Consider the following 18,674-nt stretch of genomic DNA (forward strand, 5'->3'; position numbering starts at 1 on the left):
TGTGGACCATAGCAACAATAGTGAAAAGAGAGGAAGGACTATAATTTTATCATTTTTTAAATTTGAGAATGTCATTACATACATATAAATTATATAGATAATAATTCTGAATAATAATAATGAACAGAATAATGAATTCTGTTTTACATTGGCTGTGACACGCCCTGAGTCCTTCGGGAGAAAGGCGGTATAAAAATCCAATAAATACTAAATACTAAAAATGCAGTTGTAAAATGTATTCAGGACTTAGAAGCATCTCAGTCAGAGTACAAATTCAGAATTCTAAGTTGGTTATTGTTCTCTTAACTGGGGAATTTCTATCTATTTTCTCATTTTGGCTTGCTGTTAAAGCAAAGCCTTTTCATTTTTCAAAACCCAGCTAGGAATTTCCAAATACATATGCAGGATATAAAACATCTGCAGTGAATAGTTTGATAGTTTGTATATGTACGTAGAAGATAAATTACAGTACAAAGCAGAAGCCAGATAAGTTTTGAAGCAGTGAGTGGTAAGAGAACAACAGCAATGGCAAGGACATGAAATATTCTTAAAGGATCCTTGGGGGGGGGAAATGCTTCATCAATAGCTGATAGGAATAATATGTAGTTAAAGGTAGGACATTACCTAATTCAGAATAGACTGATTTTCTTGCTCGGTTCTTCTATTTTGACAATTGCTAGCTCATCACTGTGGACCATAGCAACAATAGTGAAAAGAGAGGAAGGACTATAATTTTATCATTTTTTAAATTTGAGAATGTCATTACATACATATAAATTATATAGATAATAATTCTGAATAATAATAATGAACAGAATAATGAATTCTGTTTTACATTGGCTGTGAACGCCCTGAGTCCTTCGGGAGAAAGGCGGTATAAAAATCCAATAAATACTAAATACTAAAAATGCAGTTGTAAAATGTATTCAGGACTTAGAAGCATCTCAGTCAGAGTACAAATTCAGAATTCTAAGTTGGTTATTGTTCTCTTAACTGGGGAATTTCTATCTATTTTCTCATTTTGGCTTGCTGTTAAAGCAAAGCCTTTTCATTTTTCAAAACCCAGCTAGGAATTTCCAAATACATATGCAGGATATAAAACATCTGCAGTGAATAGTTTGATAGTTTGTATATGTACGTAGAAGATAAATTACAGTACAAAGCAGAAGCCAGATAAGTTTTGAAGCAGTGAGTGGTAAGAGAACAACAGCAATGGCAAGGACATGAAATATTCTTAAAGGATCCTTGGGGGGGGGAAATGCTTCATCAATAGCTGATAGGAATAATATGTAGTTAAAGGTAGGACATTACCTAATTCAGAATAGACTGATTTTCTTGCTCGGTTCTTCTATTTTGACAATTGCTAGCTCATCACTGTGGACCATAGCAACAATAGTGAAAAGAGAGGAAGGACTATAATTTTATCATTTTTTAAATTTGAGAATGTCATTACATACATATAAATTATATAGATAATAATTCTGAATAATAATAATGAACAGAATAATGAATTCTGTTTTACATTGGCTGTGAACCGCCCTGAGTCCTTCAGGAGAAGGGCGGTATAGAAATTTAATAAATGAAATGAATGAAATGAAATATGGCTTAGAATTCTTTTCTGTAAGAAATAGTAGGCTGATAACACTATGTAGTCTCTTATGTTTCAAATTTCTTCCAGACAGATGGCTTCTAATACTAATAAAATTATTTTTTTTAAAAAAGGAAAAAAAACGGAAATGTGATACAAAGGCAAAATAGCTGCCTCTGGATTGATCATGAAATTATATAGCTGAAGAGGCGAGGTGCAGTTCCATGACAGATACCTTATCTAAAAGCATTCTGGGGCTAGATATATGCCTTGCTAGTTAGTCTGTGTGAATGTGTTGTAATAGAGTAGGGATATAATTTCTGGATATCCTGATGGTGCGAGAGCTGGTAAAGCTAAACTGCTTAAGGGTTCCGGGGATGCTCAGGGGACAGTAGGTGGCTCTTTTTGGGAAATGAGGGACTTGGATGGAGATGGGGCTGCCATTGTGGGGATGAAGATGAAGTTTTGGTAACCACAATATAAAAAATATGTTGAGATTCTGGAAAGAGTGCAGAGAAGATCAACAAAGATGATCAGAGCTCTGGAGGTTAAAACATATGAAGAACGGTTGCAGAAATTGGGTATGTGTAGTCTAGTGAAAAGAAGGACTAGGTGTGACATGACAGCAGTGTTGCAATATCTCAGGGATAGCCACAAAGAAGAGGGAGTCAACCTATTTTCCAAAGCATCCGAAGGGCAAGAAATTAATAAACTAATCAAGGAGAAAAGCAACCTAGAACGGAGAAATTTCCTAACAATGAAAACAACCAGTGGAACAGCTTGCCTTCAGGAGTTGTAGGTGATCCATCAGTGGAGGCTTTTAAGAAGAGACTGGACAGCCACCAGTCTTGGAATGGTATAAAGTCTCCTGCTTGGTCAGGGGGTTGGACTAGAAGACCTCCAATGTCCCTCCCAACTCTGTTATTCTGTGTTCTGGGACAAAGTTACGGCAGTAATGGGCATAGGGAAATTAGGTGGGAGAAGGGGAGTAGGCTATTCTTGGGGAATGAGGAACAGTTGTTTCGCATTTTAGCTCCTCAGTCTCACTCCAGTATCCTGTCAGCAGACCTTCAGCGACTCTGTCTTTTTGGTGGCTGCTGCTTCTGAATGGTAGGTTGTCTATGATAAGGCCTCCATCATCAGTGATTTCCCCTGGCATGTGTCATTGAGACATGGCTGGGTCTGAAAGGATTGTGTGTGCCTTTAAGAAGATATGTCCAGCAAGGTTTCAGGTGTGGTATCGGCTGATATCCCAGGGCAAGGTATGCATGTAGCGATTGTAATCCAGGAATCTCTTACGACATTCAGAGGTGGGGCATCACAGGTCACTGGATATGAGACCCTGTTCATTAAATTGGTCTCTAAAGATCAATTTGTTGCTGCTGTTGTAACAGCCTCACTGCTGCACAGCAACTTGCCTGTCTGAGCTTCTTGATGCCATTTATGGGATGTCAGTGGAGTTCCCCAGACATACAGTTGTGGGAGACTTCAGTCTTCCTTCTCTGGAGTGTGGTCTGAGATGGATCAGGAATTCATGGCCACCTTGATGTTCACAGGACTATCCCAGATCATCCAGAGCTGACAAGGAGCAGTAGTCACACTCCAAATTTGGTATTCCCTTCTGGAGCAGTGACAATGTGATCTGAAATTGGGGAAGGTTTTGGTGTCTCCTTTGTTATAGTCAGATTATGCTCTGATTACCTGTGCCACTATCTACTGAGAGAGGCTGGACCAGGGATGAAATGCTCCCGGTTTGGACCAGATCGTCCGATCCGGTAGTGATGGCGGCAGGTGGCAAAAGTCCCTGTTGTGGACCCATTGGAAGTGCCTAGGGAGGAGTCTTGCTCTATTATCTGGGGACGGATTAAAATTGTTGGACCTGAGAAAGTGGACAGGGACTGTGAGTTCAGTCACCTGCTCTTTAGATTCATGCCCCTTCTGGCTTATTAAAGCAGCCTGAGGGTTATCATGCTAGTGGGTTCTGGTGATGGTTAATTCTTTCTTGAGTAATGGGGTTGTTCCAGTAGTGGGATTCAAATAATTTAACAACTGGTTCTTTGCCCTAATGACCGGCTGGGTGGGCGTGGCCATGGTGGGTGTGGCCAGGGGGTGTGACAAGCAGCACTTGCCCCCAGGACCAAAAGTAGGCCGTGGGGGGGGGCACACCGCTCCCCCTGTGCCCCATTTTGGGTCTAGTAGGCTTCCCTGCAGCCTCCCGGGAGCAAAAACAGGCCATGGAGGGATTTCTGGAAGGGGAGGGGAGGGGCCACAATTTAACAACCGGTTCTGCTGAAGTGGTGCAAACCGGTTGAATCCCACCACTGGGTTGTTCTCCTCCTCAAGAAGCTCTCACTAGACTCCCACTATATTGGATAATTTTTGTCCAGAATCTGATGTACCCTTTTGATAGAAGGTTTATTGAGAAGATGATTGCACAATAGCTTCAAAGGACTTCAGATGAAGTAGATTATATGGATTCCTTTCAGTAGGATTCAGACTTGGGCATGGTGTGGAAATGGCATTGGTTGCACTTTTGGATGATCTCTGGCAAAGGCAGGATGGATGTGCGTTTGTTATTCTGCAGCTTTCAATACCTGACGAATTAAGAATTACTGTGAATGTCTTATCCTGGTGCCTGGAGGCTCTGAGACTCTGGAAACTTCAGCTGAACTAGTGGTGGGTTTCAATTTTTTTACTACCAGTTCTGTGGGCGTGATTTGGTGGGTGTGGCAGGGGAAGGTTACTGCAAAAGCCCCATTTCCTCCCGATCAGCTGGGACTTGGGAGGCAGAGAATAGATGGAGGTGGGGCCAGTCAGAATTTTTACTACTGGTTCTCCAAACTACTCAAAATTTTCGCTACCAGTTCTCCAGAACTGGTCAGAACCTGCTGAAACCCACCTCTGAGCAGAACCATGGCAAGACTGAATAGTTTTGAGTTTTGGGACCTTCCAGTTCTAGAAACATGGCATACTTGGTATTGAATAGGGTGCCACTGTCCCAGACAGAATCTAGTGTGGAATATTGTATCTTCCTGGACTCATGACTCCTGCTTGAAGAGCAAGTAGTAATCATAGCTAAGAAGGCCTTTGCACAGCTTTATGTAGTGCACCAGCTGCGGCAGTTCCTGAGTTGGAGAGCGATGCTCATTGTCACTCTTACTCTAGTTACCTCCTGTTTTAGCTTGAGCTGGTACAAAATGTAACAGCACAGGCAGTTATGTGTGCCCTGGAATGGCACATATTATATCTCTATGAGCGGCATTGATTGTCATTGCGGGTCCAATTCAAGGTGCTGGTTTTGATCTTAAAGCTTTTGTGGCCTTGGGGTCTGGGTTATCTGAGGGACCACCTCTCCCCATCTAGCTTGTTCACCAGAACTGGTAGAGAAGACATGCTGTAAGTCTTGTCTGTTGGGGAATTGCACTTGGTTGGTCCCAGGAGGTAAGGGTTTCTCTGCACCTGCATTATAGGATCTCGTCTCCCAGAAATGAGATTAGCTCCATCCCTTTCAACATTTTGCAAGTCCCTCAGAACCTGGCTAGAGATTCCAGGGGATCAGGGACATCCCATGATAGCTCCCTTGTTGCGGCTTTTCTGCTCTTGTGCTTTTTTAAAATAGATTTTCTCATTTTTACTGATGGCTGCTTTTATACATTGAATGGATTTTCTTTTTAATTCCCTGTTGTATGCCACCCTGAGTCACACTTTTGTGAGATGGGCAGCCATATAAATACGATAAACAAATAATAAAATGAAAAACCACAGGTGGCAAGAATGTTTAAATAGTAAACATTAGCAGGTGTGAAATGCAATTTTATTTTATCTGAGGCAATGTGCTTAGTACTACTAGTTGCTGGGAATCAAAATGAATTAATTGTTGGCAGATTTGCCATAGATATCTGGTTGGTCACTGTGGGAAACAAGGTCTAAACTTTTGTAGGTCTGGGGCCTGATTCAGCAGAGTTCCTCCCATTGTCTTAATATTTTTTGGATGTGGCTACATTTCTTTATTGAATGGTGAATAATGTGGAATCTGGGACTTCTGCCCAAAGCATCCGTTCTTTCAGTTTTTTTGTCTGATGTTACCAGTTACAAAACTCTTAAAATGACTACATCTCCTAATAGAAATATGTCATGCTGGGTTGTTAGAATATGGAAACCATTTAGAATCATCCAAGATCTAGAACTAAATTTTTGCCTCCTTTTCCTTCTTTGCCTTTCCTCTGTAAATGAAATACTGAACCATTTTAAAACAGCATCTAACAAGCGGAGCAGCAATTTTTATCTAGTAAAAGCTTTTATAATTTCAAAACAGCAATGGTAATGCACCCTAAATTTACAAGGCTTATGAATCGAAAAAATAGCTGAATGCAGTATTTTCCATATTTTTTGGAATAAAAACTAAACAAATGCCTTTGCTTTGTTTATTGGAAAAGAAAGAAATTAGGATTTAATGGTGTTCAACCAGAGGCTGTCCAGTTCATCATTCAGAGGATTCCAGCTCTGAGTACCCTGTGTACAATGTTAATTACTTCTAATGCTTCTAGTGCTAAATTAATGCCGTTGATGGATAATATGTGTTACGAGAATTAGTCTGAAATTTGGGTTCCAGAGTATATTGGACCTAATCTCATTTATGTAGAGAGAATATTTTGATAAATAAGTGCCTTGGACTTAAAAGGAAATACTTTATTTAGATCTTGGAGAAAATCCATTCCTTAAAATAACTGACCAATTCCTCTGGGAAGATGAAATTATGCCAAAAGATCCCAAAACTTAATTTCAAACATATGAGCTTTAGGATAAAAAGGATAAAATTGTTAATGCATGTCCAGTTCTGAAAGCACTTTCTCTCAATTGCCAACAGTTTAGGTGCTTTTAAGAAAAGGAGACAATAATCTACAGTACATAGGTGAATTTTTTGTGGGTTTTTTTTGTTTTGCTTTGTAATTGCTGCATTAGTTTAACCAGAAATTGCACAATAATATAAGTTCCAAAAATAGACATTTGAATATCAAAACAAAAAAATACAAATTTTTTGTGGTTTTGGTACACATTCTCTCCTTCTCATCCCTCTACCATTATCCCGTTAGGTACTAAGAATTTATGCTAGGCTTGAACATTAAATATTGAATGTTTATTGCTTACTCTATAACTGCTAACATAATTTCATTTTATATTTCTAATTAATCTCTTTGCCATTTTCCTAAAAATATGTTCTAAATGTCTAATTCACCTTGCTATGTAATGTCTTGTATATAAGTGATCCATATCTGCTTAAATTTGCTTAAACTCTTGTTATGGGTATAGTTTTGCTATTGCTGAATATTCTTCAGTGTTGTACCAAATTTGTTCTTACTGCTGTAAACGTATGTCTTAGTAAATTGTGATAATTCCATGTAGCATAAATGAAAAGTATTCCAAACAAAAATATTTTTGGATTTTTTTTTATTTCAAATTTTATGTTTAACTTTTTTCCTGAATGTTTTGGTGTATATCCTTCCAATATCTTTGAAGTTTAGTTACATGACCATCACATATACATTTTTTTCTAACTTTAACAAGAGAAATAGAAACTTTAGCTTTGCAAATTCCTGCTATAATTCCTTTAAATCAGGGGTCTCTAACCTTGGCAACTTTAAGCCTGGCGGACTTCAACTCCCAGAGAGTTGAATTCTGGGAGTTGAAGTCCGCCAGGCTTAAAGTTGCCAAGGTTGGAGACCCCTGCTTTAAAGATCCTTCCTTGGTTAACTCTTCTTTCATTTTGTCCATTAATATATAAATTTCTCAGACAGCAAAAAATAATAATAATCTTGGTTTCTACTGGAAGTCAGTATTTGTTCCAAAGATTATCCTCTAATCTGATTTGTTTTTAGTTAAAAAACATACTTAGCAAATGGTGGCTAAATATATATTTTAATTAAGTTACTTGTGAGCCCTGCAAAAGAAACTTATGCTTCATAGTGCATTGATTGTATTTTGACCAATGTTATCTGTGTTCTTCCATCACCCTTCCTCCCAGAGTTTTGCTGACAAATGGAGACTTTTGGCAACAGCACTATCAGAATAAATTATCAGAAATGAGATCATGGGGAAGGGAGGAATTTGAAAATGACAGTGGACAGAAATGGAAGGAATGACAAAAAAAGGGATACAGAAATGAAGATAGAAAAGAGAAGTGCCTTAAAAAATGGAGCAAGAGCAGATGTCTTTTCCAAATTTAGCTATTAGTAACATTATATTTCTTAACTTTCCCTCTCATCAGTCTAACTTTATGCCTACCCAACTATTTCAAAAATGTGGTTCCCAGCTGCCCATCAGAATAGACTCTCGTTTGGACTGGCATTCCTGAAATTCCATTGAGGCTAACCGTGGCACGACTGTAAGTAATTACAGTATTGAAAGAAAAGCACTTTGAATTGTTGAGCAAAAGTTTCACAACAAAAATGACATGTTTATTTTATCTATAGCCTTGTAAGTGGAAGGAAGGAGGCATTTTAAATGTTGATTTATAAAATAAAGAGATGAGGATGATGGTTCTTCACTCCAGCTGTGAGCCCTTTCCCAGATATAAATCAAACTTAGATTTTAAAAAAATAGACTGTACTTCGAATGCTAATTTGTGTTCATGTGGATTTCCAGATGTATTGGAATCCAATTCTTGTAACCATGCTGACTGGGAGTTGAGGTGAATATAATCTAAGCATCTAAATCAGGGGCCTCCAACCTTGGCAACTTTAAGATTTGTGGGAACTCTGGGAGTTGAAGTCCACAAGTCTTAAAGTTGCCAAGGTTGGAGACTCCTGATCTAAATTGACTGCACCATGAAAAAGGCCCAGACCTAAATCATTACAGGTAGTCTTCAACTTGGTGCTTGATCTGTGGATATGCTCTGAATCTGCTTCGTCCTTGCAGGTTGGACTCCAGGACCATATAATGCTTGTTTCCAGCTGCCACTAGCTAGTTATTACAACTGTTCCTCAAGTGAGAGAGCAAACCTATCTGTAATAGTTCCATGCTCCTGTAATCTCTTGGTTATTGCAATGTAATGTATTACAAGTAGTCCTCATTTAGTGACTTGTTTAGTGACTGCAGTTATGACAGTGATGAAGAAGTAACTTTGTGACCGGTCCTTGCATTTGCAACTTTTGCAGGTCTGAAAAAACCTCTAGTACAGTACAGTGCAGCAGAAAAAACCTCTAGTGCAGGGGTGTCAAACTCATGGCCTTGGGGCCTGATCCAGTCTGCGGGGTATTTAGATCTGGCCAGTGGTGGGATTCAAATAATTTAACAACGGGTTCTCTGCCTTAATGATTTCTTCCAACAAGCGGTTCACCAAACTGCTCAGAAAGTTAACAACTGGTTCTCCCGAAGTGGTGTGAACTGGCTGAACCCCACCACTGGTTCTGGCCCATGGGCTGCCCTGGAAACAGGACTGGCCCGTGGTGCCTCTGCCAGCAAAAACAGCTCGGGAGGACCGCGCGTGGTGCTCCCAAGCTCCATTTTTGCTGGCAGAACACTTGTGATGAGCTCTGCCCATGACATGAGTGATGAGCTGGCCACACCCACCCTGGCCGGGCCTCCTCCAGCCCCCACCCCGAGGTCAAACACAACCCTGATGCGGCCGTCAATGAAATCGAGTTTGACACCTCTGCTCTAATAAGGCATAATTTTGATTTCACCCAGTGACCACTTCACTTAAGGATTGAGTTGCTGGTCCTAGTTATGGTCATTAAACAAAGACCATCTGTTTTTGTGGGGCTGGTTTGATAATCTCAGGATTGGTGACTAGTTTTGGTACTGTGAAACCATATAACAAACTTCACTGGCTGCTATCTGTCATCATTAGCAGATAGCTTTGATAAATGAAGCCTTTCAGGGCTCAGGATTTTGTTATTTATCCCTCCATATCTGCCTGTAAGTTATGTTCTTCTGATTAGGTATTTTTGATAGCACTATCATTGACTGTCATCATTGAAAACCCATAGTAATAGCTTATTGTGGTGAATAGTTTATTCACCCTGGCCTGAACTTTCTCTTTTTGCTTTTAGAATTAACCCCCAGCCCTGGTCTCCTTTTATAAGACCCTGAAGACTGCAGGGCTGAAGGCTGTATTTTTGGAGTTGGAATATCTGTTGCAATCTGTGAATTATTTTGGTGAAATATTTGTCTTATTTCTATTTTAATGGAGTGGGGGTTTTTTAGAGGGAGAGTGTAATTGTTTTTTTGATTTTGGCTGCCAATTGTCTATGTTATTTATTTCTTCTTGCTTTTTTTCTGGTTTTTGATGTAATATATATAAAACACAATAATCATTGGATTTTAGATGTTATTGTTATTGTTTAGATGTTATTGTAAAATTGGGGATTATGTAGGGCAATATTATAATGGGAGATAGGGCATAAGAAATTTTATTAATCAGTACTTTTTGTTTTCATTAGATAAAAAAGTGGAGGTTTCTCTGTAGATTGAACTAAAATAAGTATAGTATTTAGCTTCTCCAAAGATACATAAGCTCATTAATTCCAGGCTATTCTATACCAAATATATCACACACATATATAAAGTTTCTAGCCTCTGTCTTTGGTATGAGACTCATTATCAAACTCATGTGATGTTACAGATGCTTGTAACTTAGGTATCTCGATTAAGAGGGATGTAAGATGAGAATAAGTCTGTACCTTTACTCTTCTTAGTGCTGGGCTAAGACCATAAATAAAATTTAAAATGCCATTCTTTTGTCTGTATAGATGTAAATCTGTGACATTTTGGCATCTTTAGCAGTCATACTTATTTTTCTTTCTTCTGTGTAAAAGACTCAACATCCAAAGAGAACTTTATTGTATGTTTCATACATGTTGCATCCAGTGGTGGGATTCAGCCAGTTCGTTCCACTTCAGGAGAACCGGTTGTTAACTTTCTGAGCAATTTGGTAAACTGGTTGTTGGAAAAAATCATTAGGGCAGAGAACTGGTTGTTAAATTATTTGAATCCCACCACTGGTTGCATCTAATTTGGCTGCAGTTGAGAAGCTCAAAAATGTTGCCTAATCTGGTTCTCTATTCACTTTTCTAAATACAAAGTAAATCTCCAGTCTATTCTATATTTGGTTAGAGAAATGGGAGGAACTGATAGATAATGTTTTTCCTAGCTTTGAATAATTCTGGGAACATAAAGCAGAAGCCTAGTTTATTTTACGTATATCAGTTTACATTCCCGTTTTCTGCTCAGAGGGTACTTAAATAGAGGGGTCACCAACCTTTCGGACTTCAGGGACCACTAAATTCATAATTTTAAATCTCGCGGCCTACTAATATGAATTTTTTAAAAAAATAAATAGTATTTAGTGTAATATAAATGCAAATAATTTTTCTGGGGACCACCAAAATTTTCTCATAGTTAAGCAAGGCTTACTGCTATTTACAAGCATATTTGGATCTTTTTTGAAGTAGATAAAAACACGAGTGATGTTCAGTTTAAGTAAGACACCTCTAGTCATAATTGTTATAATAGATTAAGATTATTTCCTTGAATGATGGTTTTTCACTTGCCTTCCCTTATGTACAAAACTAAAATTAGCAACAATCAGCAAGCCAGCTTTGATAAACAATTCAGAATTAGAAATCCTATTATTTTGAGCTGGCTTTTAAATATTAAAGACACGACTTGTGATGTTTACTAACTTCTAAAAACACAACTTTTCCTGAGATTGCCAATCTTTCAAACCTTGAGGCATCCACATGTGTTGGACTAAATCTCACTGACTACTTTGGGAGTGTGGAAGTTAGTGAGAAATATAGTTTATTGCAGACTGGAAAGATGAATCCATATATCTAAATTGATTTCCTCATGTCAATTAATAGGCTTTTGCAAGAAAATGCTAGGTTTGTGATTAACAAGTGTTTAGGTAATAAGATAGTTGTTTAAGGGCTAAAATCAGGCTTGGGATTGAGGTGAAAAGCAAGGGGTATGAGCCTGTTTGGTCAATTTTATAATTGTCACTTGTGACCAGAAGGACAAGTGAGTGTTAATAAGCATGTTTGTTGTAGTAAGTTTTGTTTTTTGTTTTTATACCAAAAAGAAAAGCTTGGTTTTGACACTGTGGTGTACTATTTTAACACTATTCCAAGCATCAGACCTCTGTTCCTTTAATTGCTTCATTCTAACCTCTGAAGCAGTCACATTTAATTTCCCACTTCAACTTGGTTTTGCTTGTCAAAGATCTGCATTTCTGAAACGTGGGCTGATATTGACAAAGGACATTTTCTAAGAAATGTCAAAAGATAGATTTTAGTCACCACAACTTTATTTTGCACTAGTAATCTGCTGATGCAGCCTTTTAAACAGTATCTGTGCATCCAGTTACTGCATTGTAGGAGTATAGTATCAGTATCTCTTCTTCACTACCCTTATCTACTGCAGGAATGAAAAACAAAATGCAGCATCTCCTTTTGCTTACAAAATTGTGTATATGGTATATTCTTTTTTTTTTTTGTGTCCATAAACTTTTAATAGAGATCTAGCTCAATCCTTTAATGTGTTATTATATCTAACCCTGTAGGCCAGTGTCGGCTAACCTTTTTGCCGTCACATGCCAAAAGCGGGGGGAGCGCGGGGGGGTCATGTGCGTGTGTGCCCATACCCATAATTCAATGTGCCCCACCCCCGGATGCATGCACATGTGATTCCCCCGTGCTCCCCCCACTTTTGGCACGCGATGGCACGGTAGGCCTGGTAGGCCCATCTTTCGCTCTCCCCAGGCTCCAGAGGCTTTCTTGTAGGCTGGGGAGGGTGAAAATGGGCTTTCCCTACCCCCCTGGAGGCCCTCCGGAGGCCGGAAACAGCCTGCTTGTCGACTTCCAGTGATCCCGGAAAGTCTGAAAATCAGATGCGCGCGCCGGAGCTGAGCTAGAGCAACACTTGCATGCCTACCAATATGGTTCCGCATGCCACCTGTGGCACGCATGTCATAGGTTCGCCATCATGGCTGTAGGCTATTTATTACTCCATCTTCTCAGTTTTGGTGCAATGTTATTTCAGTACAATACATTTATGACATATACATAGATTCTTAGTATTTTATTATTTAATGCCTTATTGCAATGCTTGATCAGCAGAAGGCTTGCATCAGAAGATCAGAAATGAAGTTTAGAAAAATGAAATTTCACCCTGTCATTGTTTAGACTGGGAAAAACTCAAATAGTTTGAGTTGTTATAAAGGTTATAACTACTTGCGTTACAATCAAGGGGAATGATTGACCTCCATTTTCTTCAATGAAAATGTACAAGAAGTAATGTCAGGCTATGCTTGTTTAAAAAACTTTTTTAAATTTGCCTTTTCACTACTTGAGATGTCATGCCCCAATAGTGAAATTGAGCAAACTATGAAACAAAGCATTTTTCTTTCAGTATTTTTCAACTCTTTCCAAAAAACTGTCACTAATAATGGTCAGATTAGAAAAGTCACTCTGATTGAGAACTGTCCTATCAGTACATGGAGCCATTACTGGACAGTAATTTCCTGTCCTGTCCTTTTCACTAAAATATTTTAGATAAGCAATTTCCCCTACTTTTTTGGTGATATAGCTTCAGTACTGTCAATTTTGGAGAAATAATTTGATGGACCACCCTCTGAACACACCAAGAATGTAATGTTGTGGAAGTCTGATTATAACCTATTTGATCCACCAGTGCTAAAATCTGTTCCATATTAGCTTGATCCACCTTGGACTTGGGGTTTCAGGGAGATGCACTTTTAATAAATTGTCAGTTTTTGTAGGCAATATAATAATTTAATTAGGCTGAATTAAGATTAGGCATTCAGCTTGTTTGAGGCTGCAACTACAATCCTTTTGAAGTTCTGACATGTGGTTCAGTAGAACCTATGAATCCAAGATGTTCCAATGGCAACAATAACCCATAAGCCCTTGGCCTGCTACTCAGATGCTTCCTCTTCTAGAGAAACACAAGTCTAATAGCCCTTTGAAAAGTTTTTGGAAACTTTAGTAGGTTTAACATATGACAGTCATATCACCCCGCTTCTTTTCGTGTGAATATGATGCAGAATCGAATGATAGACTGATTTTTAATATTAGCATGCAGTGTGCAATGAGGTATGCTGTAATATTAGATGTAATATTAGTGTAAGAAATAATTACAGTGTAAAGGTATTGTGATTTAAACATGATAATAGTCCTAATTTGTTAAATTAGAGGTATAATTGAAATATCTGCAGAAATGTCTTTCCCCAATGGGATTGGCCTGACCCGCTCATTAAGGCAGAAGGGGCTTCCTGTGGATCCCATCAGCCAAGAAATTTTGGCTGGTAGGATACAAGAAAAGAGCCTTCTCTGCCGTGGCTCCTGCTCTTTGGAAAATCTTGCCACACAAGGTAAGATCTTCCTCCTCTCTTTTAGCCTTCAGAAAAGCCCTTAAAATCTGGCTATGTCAGCTGGCATAGGATCTTGAAGGAGAAGTTACTGGTTGGAGGTTGGAGGTACACTAACAAAGAAGGTATCTCATTGTAATTGTAACCCATTTTATATTTGTAGCTTATTACATGTTTTATTTTGACGTATGCTGTTCAGAGTTGCCTGAATTGCTAGATGGGCAGCAAATAAATTTGACTAAATCAATCAATCAATCAATCTTATTTTTACATTAGTTTCACAACTGACAAAACTGACTAGTCCAACGGGAAATGTTTTCATCTGGGTACCAAAGATAACTGATACTGAAAACACACTTTAAAGAGAGAGAGAGAATCTCCAACTTTATCCCCAAACACAAAAAATAAAGAAATATTAACTGTTACTTTTGACCTGCTGCAAAGATTTCCTACTGCTTGATTTATATAGATCTGTTTTGGTTATATTAAAGAATAAATGTCATCAAAGATGCCAAAGAAAATTCTTTCAGTTTATAAGAATTACTTAGCTGATTTATTTGGAAACTAAAAAAAAAAAAACTTTCTTTTTCAGAATGATTAAAGAAAGGAACAACTATTGTAAAGCAATGACTGTGGCTGATTCTCACCAATGTTCGTGGGAAGTTTACGGTCTTTCCTTTTGTACTTTGAATGTGCCATTGACTATCCAAAAGTACTACTGTGTTTTCCCGAAAATAAGACCCTGTCTTACATTTTTTTGAACCCCGAAAGTGCTTGGCCTTATGTCTTATTACTTTGGGGTGTGTGGAGCAAGATGGATTTCCAACTCTGTCTCCCTAACCCTAACCAGAGGAAAAGGTGGGGACCGGCCGCGCATGCGGTTAAATATTTTTGGGTAGGGCTTCTTTTGGGGGGAGGCTTCTTTTTAGCGCATGCACTCAAAAGCCTGATTGGACTTATTATCAGGGGATGTCTTATTTTAGGGGAAACAGGGTAGGTGTACAAAAATGAACAGAAAATAGCCTGTATTTAAACCCAGGACTCTGCAACAGTCAGATTTAAGGGAAAAGAGGTTCTTGAATAGGTGTAGGGTAGTCATGTAGCAGGTGTCAACACCTCTTTAACGCAGCTGCATATCTTTCTGCGACTGTGTGTGGGTGCTCCTGCAGTTGCTCCCCAATCCCAGAAGAGACATGTTTGAATTCAGGAGTTGCCAACACATGCTCCAAAGCAGGGGTCTCCAACCTTGGCAACTTTAAGACTTTTTTATTTTATTTATTTATTTTGTCACAACAGTATATATAAGCATAAGCATGAAATAACTATATAATATATAAGCATATATATAAGCATAAGTATGTAATAACTATATTAATTGGATATAATGAAAGAAAACAATAGGACAGGAACGGTAGGCACGATTGTGCTCTTATGCACGCCCCTTACAGACCTCTTAGAAATGGGGTGAGGTCAATAGTAGACAGTTTTTGTTTAAAGCTTTGGGGATTTTGGGACCACAGAGTCAGGTAGTGTATTCCAAATATTAACAACTCTGTTACTGAAGTCATATTTTCTGCAATCAAGATTGGAGCGGTTAACATTAAGTTTAAATCTATTGTGTGCTCGTGTATTGTTGCAATTGAAGCTGAAGTAATCTTCGACAGGAAGGACATTGTAATAGATGATTCTATGAGTTAAACTCAGGTCATGTCGAAGGCGGCGGAGAATTCTGGGAGTTGAAGTCCACAAGTCTTAAAGTTGCCAAGATTGAAAACCTCTGCTCCAAAGGACCTTTTCTCTTTTGAGTTGAAGGTGTGGCCTAAACCTACTTTCAAGCTAAAGTTTAAAAACAAGGCACAGATCAAGAAGTTATCTAATAGAAAACATTAAATATAAACTTACTTGGAGCCCACTGGCCATTCTACTGGAAGGATGCTGCATAGAAAAGTATATATATATATAGGTAATGGTCCCTTTTTGAAAAGTGACGCCTGACTATAGTAGTCAGTATGGAAGGATGTTTGTGGGACAAATACACACAAATTCATGCAGAAACAACTAGCGCAGCCAATCCATAGAAACATTTCAAATCGTTTTATAATGAGGCCAAGAAATAAAATGAAAACAAAAAAAAATTCCATCTTGTACCCAATAGTTTTTTCCTATTAGAAGGCTAGAAGGAGAAAATTCAATAAGAATAATTTTTGCCACAATTAAAGAAACAAGTGCAAATTAATATTTAGCAGGATCAGGTAGGCTACAGCATGGGAAAAACCCCATAAGCATAAGATTTTGAGAGTTGAGGAAAACAGTTACATTATCAAGAACAGTAAGGAACTATTTTGTTCTCTTCTGGGCTTAGTTTGGAGAGTAAATATAGAATAATGCCCTTAGATATTATCAAAATACATACTTTTTTAGAACATGACTTGGTGGGTGGGTGAGTGAAGAGCTATTTGGCAACTAGCCAGGGTTAGGAAAGTCCCTGAATAATAACTCAAATTCTAAGTTAATTCTCTGATTAATTCAACATCTGTTCTCCTGGGTTTAGTCAAATCATTTTATTTTAATGACTCATTAGATCTTATTTGTTATTTATGGAGTCATACACTAGGACTGTTACTGATACGAGAGGACATTTTCTTTATTAAAATTGCTGTAAAAATGAATTTTGTTCATTTTGTTTTCACTTTTACCAGGAATGCTTATTTCTAGGTGCTCAGTTGTTGCATTACTTTTTCAGGATCTGTATTATACTTCTAGAGTAGTGGAAGTAGTTAGTTAAAAAAAAGTAGTGTTCCGTGCTGGAGATGGGAAATATTTAATTTTTCCAAGTGTTTCAAAAGATAGCTGATCATATTTCCATAGCAGTTGTTTCCATAGGTCTGTGTGTTGTAGCTATTGAGTAGCACATACACCTCTTAAATATGTACAGCTATTACCTCAAATGATTCAAAATTTGCTTTTGTTTGGTTTTGATTGAAAATCACCTGAGCATGCATCAGAGGGAAGTCCACAGATACATTTGGCTTGCTGATCTATAAAGGACTTCGCACCTGCAGCCAAAAATAAAAACAACTTTTGTGCTATACCAATGCATGTTTTGGGGCCATCTTTTCTTGTTCAGTATGTATGGATGGCAGACAGGGATGGTGTTCCTTCTATAATTTGGAAGCTGTTGCTAAGCAACATGCTGCAGATTGCCTTTTTAAAACCTAGGTTAAGAGTCTGAGGCAGGAAACAGGTTGTCTTTTGAAGTTTTTCTTTTGGAATACCTTGCACTGGTTCTTTGAAAATGTGGAATAGAAAATTGTAGGTGGCCATCATATTGGCTTTTATTTGACAAATATTTTAACTTTTGAATTAAAACAGCTGGGGAAAAGAGTCTAAACATATTGAATCTGGGGTTGATTCTGAGTTCAAAACTTTGTGTGGAAATGTTTGCATTTTATGGAGTATTAGTAAATAAAAAGTATAAACATCTTAATTGCATGCACTTTTATTATTTCAACTAACAAAAAGGGACTAAGAAATTCTTAAGTATTACTAAATCTAGCAGGAACACATGATGTGAGGCCTCAGTGACTCACAAAGCATCCAGAAGTATGGAGTGTAGTCCCAGAGCCTTGAAAAGTTGCCGCCAAATTGTAATTTTTAATGAGAAAGAATAGGAAAGTTAACAATGCATTTTGAAGCACAACCATATTTCATAAAACTTAATTATATTTAACAAATGAATGAAAATTAAAGCTAACCCATTTTCTGTCCTAATCTTGTTTTACTTTTAGAAATGGAGCACCCTACTCTCTCCTTTGCACTCCTGAGGGGTATAGAACAGTGGTGGGTTGCTACCGGTTCGCCTCGGATCTGGCGAACCGGTAGCAATGGTGCCGTGAGGCTCCGCCCACCCGCTAGGACACAGAAGTGTCTCACACATGTGCGAGTGCCCATGTGCGCACAAACGAACCGGTAGCAAACTAAATTGCAACCCACTACTGGTATAGCATGTCTAAACATTTCTGCCCATCTGCTTTTTAAGTGTAGTCAGTCATGTAAAAAGAAAAATAATATATGTAGGTATTTTATATTCAACCGCTATAACATTAATTCCAGTTGTGTGGCATTGTATTCATTTATTCTAATTTATTAAAAATGGAAACACTTCCATCCCACATCACTGGCTGCAGAATTAAACTGCAGTTTGTTAAAAGAGAGATTGGATTATAGTTTATAATGATTCATAGCAGAATCTAGTTACTCTGTCTGCAATGTATTATCTGTACAACATTATTACCTGTAATGAAATACACTTCTGAGGTAGCCTATGGCTTGGACAGAAAGTGCATTCTTTTCAGGCATTATGGCAGCCAAGCCTATATGCACCCCCCTCAATCTCTATAAAAAGATGTTGCCCCTCTACCCTACAAGGCACTCTGTGCAGACTGAACAATTGGGAATCTCAGTCTCATAAAGGTCTCTAATGACATTCAGGTGGACACTGGACTCAGAGGTGGGTTTCCCAGGTTCTGACAGTTCTAGAGAACTGCTAGCAGAAATTTTGAGTAGTTTGGAGAACCAGTAAATACCACCTCTGAGTGGCCCCGCCCCCATCTATTCTCTGCCTCCCGAGTCCCAGCTGATCGGGAGGAAATGGGGATTTTGCAGTAACCTTCCCCTGGATTGGGGAGGGAATGGAGA

General features: G+C 38.3%; 1 protein-coding gene across 1 annotated transcript in view; it reads left to right on the forward strand.

Annotated features, from left to right (window-relative positions):
• Positions 1–18,674, forward strand: part of RRAS2 (RAS related 2) — a 53,472-nt gene that overhangs the window by 23,657 nt on the left and 11,141 nt on the right. The window lies entirely within an intron of this gene.

The sequence above is a fragment of the Ahaetulla prasina genome, chromosome 1, assembly GCF_028640845.1.
Source record: "Ahaetulla prasina isolate Xishuangbanna chromosome 1, ASM2864084v1, whole genome shotgun sequence".
Classification (NCBI taxonomy): domain Eukaryota; kingdom Metazoa; phylum Chordata; class Lepidosauria; order Squamata; family Colubridae; genus Ahaetulla; species Ahaetulla prasina.